This window comes from Lithobates pipiens, unplaced genomic scaffold, assembly GCF_037356315.1.
Source record: "Lithobates pipiens isolate NorthernLeopardFrog02 unplaced genomic scaffold, aLitPip1_a1.2 Scaffold_8, whole genome shotgun sequence".
Lineage (NCBI taxonomy): Eukaryota > Metazoa > Chordata > Amphibia > Anura > Ranidae > Lithobates > Lithobates pipiens.
The window spans coordinates 292,674,088-292,680,087 of NW_027507903.1; positions in this window are offsets into that span (position 1 = coordinate 292,674,088).

The following is a 6,000-nucleotide window of genomic DNA, read 5'->3' on the forward strand; positions in this document are numbered from 1 at the left end:
TGATGCCCCGGCCTTCCAGTCTGATGCCTTCCAGTCTGATGTCCCAACCTTCCAGTCTGATGCCTTCCAGTCTGATGCCTTCCAGTCTGATGCCTTCCAGTCTAAGGCCTTCCAGTCTGGTGTGCCTGACGTCCCAATGCCCGCTGCCCAGCCTGATGTGCCCGCTTCCCAGCCTGATGTGCCTGTGCCAACTTCCCAGTCTGAGGTGTTTGTGCTCGCTGCCCAGCCTGATGATCCGGAGCTCGCTGCCCAGCCTGATGATCCGGAGCTCGCTGCCCAGCCTGATGATCCGGAGCTCGCTGCCCAGCCTGATGATCCGGAGCTCGCTGCCCAGCCTGATGATCCGGAGCTCGCTGCCCAGCCTGATGATCCGGAGCTCGCTGCCCAGCCTGATGACCCGGTGCTTGCTGCTTAGCCTGATGACCCGGTGCTTGCTGCCAAGCCTACTGCCCAGCCTGATGACCCGGTGCTTGCTGCCCAGCCTGATGACCCGGTGCTTGCTGCCAATCCTGCTGCCCAGCCTGATGATCCGGAGCTCGCTGCCCAGCCTGATGATCCGGAGCTCGCTGCCCAGCCTGATGATCCGGAGCTCGCTGCCCAGCCTGATGATCCGGAGCTCGCTGCCCAGCCTGATGATCCGGAGCTCGCTGCCCAGCCTGATGACCCGGTGCTCGCTGCCCAGCCTGATGACCCGGTGCTCGCTGCCCAGCCTGATGACCCGGTGCTCGCTGCCCAGCCTGATGACCCGGTGCTCGCTGCCCAGCCTGATGACCCGGTGCTCGCTGCCCAGCCTGATGACCCGGTGCTTGCTGCCAATCCTACTGCCCAGCCTGATGACCCGGTGTTTGCTGCCAATCCTACTGCCCAGCCTGATGACCCGGGGCTTGCTGCCCAGCCTGATGACCCGGGGCTTGCTGCCCAGCCTGATGACCCGGGGCTTGCTGCCCAGCCTGATGACCCGGTGCTTGCTGCGAAGCCTACTGCCCAGCCTGATGACCCGGTGCTTGCTGCCAAGCCTACTGCCCAGCCTGATGACCCGATGCTTGCTGCCCAGCCTGATGACCCGGAGCCTGCTGCCCAGCTCGATTACCCGAAGCACGTTGCCCTGTCTGTTTTTATTTCCAGATCTAAACTTTCAGACCCTGGTGGTGGGATACATGTCCCATTGTCGGACTTGGGTGGCACACCTCCCAGTAGGTTAAGAGACTCTGGCCGGAGAGCGCAAAGAAGTCCGCAGTCACAGTGGAGACTTTTCTGGACTTTTCCACATTTACATGCACTGTCAGGTCAAGGGCAGAATGGAGTGTCCGGAGGCCACTCCTTGGGGGGGGGAACTGTCAGGAACAGTGTTATTACTTGGATCGCCTGCTGGTGTCACTGTTTCTTTTGCCATCAAAGGTTGCAGTTCTGGTGGTCAGCAGCGGGTGTCTCCCAGCAAATGGACATTCTAGTGTTCTAGCTGCACCTGATGTGGAATTGCTGGGAGTATATAAGCCTGCCCTTCACTGAGGCTCAGTGCTTCAGAATTCCTTCCTGCAAGCCTTGTCCCTGCCTGATCTGATCTGTTGTCAGAAACCTGTTCCTAATCTGCTTCCTGCCCTGTCCTGGACTCTGTTTCCTGTACCTGGTTCCTGAGACTTGTCCCCTGATTCCTGCCTTGGCTCCCCTTGCTTCTGCTTCCTCCACCCGGCCTCCTGTTTTCCTTGTCTCTCATCCCTGCCTTGTAATATGTGTTCCCTTTCCATGTGTATATATAGTTAGTTAGGGTTTTGGGGTTGCTGTGTATTATTTGCATTCTTGCTTGTTCATGGTTTGCTGTGTTTGGTTTGCACGTATGTCTGGAGGTGTCACCCAATAATCTATAGAAAAATACAAAAATGAAACCAAAGTGTTCCTCGACAGGATGTTTAACCTTCTTGAAAGGAAGTCACACCTATATTGGCACACCCAATACTTTGAATTATACATTCAGGAAAAAGTATGTCCTCTTGGCCTTCAGATTCAGGTATTCCCCACTTTAAAAGATCCTCCCATTGATTTTACAGAAAATCCTGGGAGGATACATTTACGAACTGCAGTGTTGAGTTCATGAAACATCTAACCACCCAATACCATGCTGATATGGTGCTATTGGTTGGTGAGATCGATCAACTTAATGGGCAATTTCCCAATATCATGGACTCTACCTCCTTCCCTGATAAATAGAACACCTAGAGGTCCTCAATAAGGAAATAATTGTGAAAAAACAAGGTAAGTTTGTCCAAGACTAACTTGCCTTTTCAGAAGGGTACACCTATAAGTGGGCAGGTAGACTACATCCTAGAAAGAATGTAACATGCAATCACAAATCACCAACAACTGCTATAACGGACATGACTGAATCTGACTCTTCCATCTCCTCACTGTCTTCACAGGTTACATCATGCTCTATGAACTCACGTGCACCGGGTATTCCATGTAAAAGATCCCTTACTGGTGATGGACATCCCACTAAGGAACCGAAAAAGGAAAAAAAACGGTAAAACACAAATTTCAACAGCTACCACGATTGGGGGTACAGACCCCCAAGATTGGGGCTTCAACTTCAACCTTGCATAATATCATTCCCAAGCTACTTCAAACCCAAGCACTTTTTCCCACAACAATTTTAATACCAAGGAATTCAGAGCCCAACTGACAGGGGAGCCTGGATGCCTTCGTGCTGAAAATCCCCATGCCCAGCACATCCCAGAACCTATTGTTGTAGATCCCACTAATAATTCACCAACCCTCAATATCATTAATCTTATACCCTGTGTATTGACCCCTGAGGAGGAACATGTTCTACAATTGGGCCTAGGCTTTTGTCCATCTAAATCTATTAATATTTACGAGACAAAGACCTGTATTTATTTTCTTGGAATCTCACTTATAGCTTTATTTTTGACCAGAACCGGAAAAAAACTTAACCTTGAAAAAGAATTGGCAGAGAGGACTAAACATTTTTCTATGCAGGAATTCAGGGCTTTGCGTGATCTGATATTGCTCTATGAGGAAGGGGCAACTGAGACATCAGACCCTAACGGGAGTGTCAATCGGTCTAATTGTGTTTCGAGTGGTTGACCTCCCTAGCTTGGAATCAGGCAGGAGGGCCAATAAACTAAAATGAAAATCTCGATCATTCCCAGATCTCATGACGTGTCCCTCCAATATATATGAGCTTTTTTACATTAATCCATTAAATCCTTGAAAAAAACACACTGGCCAGAATTACCTTTGAATCTAACTAAAAAGCAAAACCGGGCAGTTAGTAAACTCCAAAAAAACTCAGACTTGGTGATAAAACAATCTGACAAGGGAGGTAAACTGGTGCTTATGATGCACAAGCAATACCAGACTATGTGCGTGACTGTGTTACACAATGCATCCTGGTATTCCCTTATCAGTCACACATTGATGCAAACATTTATCGCTGAGTTCTGATGTTTAATTGTTGGAGCGTTTTGGGAGGGCCTTATAGATGAAGACAGACTTAAGTTTATTAATTCCCAGATGCCATGGATACCAACCTTTTATATCCCGCTCAAAACTCACAAAAATCTCACTACACCACCCGGCCTACCGATAGTTTCTGTCATAGGGTCTTTGGCCGAAAATATCAGTAAACTTTTTGACACATTTCTCATGCCGCATGTCCTTGGTTTACCCTCATACATCAGGTTATCACGGACCTGCTTAGACATGTTGAGGATGTCCAGATCCCTCCGGATGCCCTCCTTGTGGCTATTGATGTCGAAGCATTGTACTTGAGCATCCCCCCACGAGCGGCTGGTACATTCTTAATGGAACAGGACCAGACAACATGGGCTATGAATAACTTTATTTTGACACTCTTGGAACTCATACTTACCAAGAACTATTTTTTATACATGGATCATCTTTTTTTACAAACTCAGGGAGTGGCCATGGGCACGTCTTGTTCCCCCGCCTATGCAAACCTTTATCTAGGAGGTTGGGAGAGGTCGATTTTTTGGAGACCAATCTCTACAATCATTTCTGAACCATATACTTTGCTAGCATAGGTTTATAGATGACCTGTTTGTCATCTGGACAGGCACTAAACAAAATTCTGAATTCCAACCAGTTTAATCTACACTTTACTTACTCATATGACGAATCTAGTATTGCTTTCCTGGATCTAAAAATTAAGAAATATCCCTCAGGTAAACTCATTACCGATTTATTCTGTAAGCCCACAGCGGGCAACACGCTCCTTCACACCTCTAGCTCCCATCCCCGCCCTCTGGTTCGCAGTATTCCATACACTCAGTATCTAAGACTGAGACGTAACTGCACAGAGGACAGGGATTTTTCGCACTCAGGCAAATTTGCTATGCAAATATTTGATTTGAGGCTACAGACACACTAACTTGAGAAAGGCCTTTAACAAGGCATTTGCTTGTACCTGACAATCCCTATTATATGGTTCTCCCTGCCCAGAACAACCTCCATCGGTCAAAATTGGGACCAAGTTTTCGATCCATCACCATCAACTTTGCAATATTCTATCTGAGCACTGGCATCTATTAAGGGAACATCATATACTAGGCACACATGTGAGACCTACTCCTGAGCTTGTATTCAGGAGCGCTACTACCCTCGGGACAGATTTACAAGTAGCCATTATAAGGCCCATCCATGCCCAATGGAAGGCCCCCATGGCACTTTTAAATGTGGCCACTGTCCATGTTGTCCATGGATACAGGAAGGTCAAACTTTCACCCTCCATAATGGGGAAATATTTTCCCCTCCTCAACATGCCAATTGTGGTACTAGAGGGGTTGTATACTTGATGGTTTGTGTCTGCAAGGCCTTCTTTGTAGGCAAGAAGATCAGGGAATTGTGACAAAGACTGGGTGATCACTTATACCACTCTACTAACAGCAAGCTTACAACGATGGGCCTCCATATAGGGATTCACCATAGACTTCAATCTGATATTGTAAAATTTTTGGTACTTGAAGTTGTCCCATTAGACCCGAGAAGCGGCGATTGGGATTGTGAAATTCTAAGACGTGAGTCTATATGGATTGAACGACTCAAAGCTCTTATACCTCTGGGCCTGAATGAGGCACATTCCTACAAACACTTTCTTTAATTCTTTATATAATTTCCAATGTCCCCTCTGTAAAAATTACCCCCCCCCCCCCCCCCGTTTTTACTTTACAAAATCTCCAAACTCTTTGTTTAGTAACCCATGTCCTTTTGTTCCACTTTTTCATCTTACCATCCAGTTTCTGCTTGTCTTCCTTAGTATGTACCATTGACTCATAATTGGGAATTATGGCTCTGCTAATGTCTGTTGATTAACATACACATGTATCTGTATATATTTGTCTTCCAGATGAACTGTAACACTGCTAGACAAGTAGAATAGATGTATTCGTTTGAACGTTTTTTGACTTAAATTGTTAACCATTGTTTACTAGACATGTGCATTCGTTTTCGTCCGAATGCATTTTCGTCCGAATTTCAGCTATTTTCGTTTTCGTTTTGACAAATGATAACGAAAGCACAGAATGCAAAAAACGAAAGATCCGACATAAATAAATGCTTTATTTTCGTTTTAGTTGTTACAACAGTTCGATATAGAATGGGAGATTCGACGTGACAATAACAATCTGTGTCTATAGAACCTGCGGTCGAATGTGCCTAACCTTACCTCTATTAGTCCAAGATTATATAGAGAAAATATTCGACAGATAAAAAAAGATTTGACAGAGAAAAGATTCTGCAAGTTACTGTCCTAAAAAGTGTTTGGGGACCCGGGTCCTGCCCCAGGGGACATGGATCAATGCAAAAAAAAGTTTTAAAAACGGCCGTTTTTTCGGGAGCAGTGATTTTATTTATTTATTTTATCAATGACGTTCTCTGTATTACGGAGCCAACAATTCATAATAGCTGCGAGTGATTTTAAAGGACTTTTTTTCCTGCATAAATTACACTTTGTGCAGGGACAGT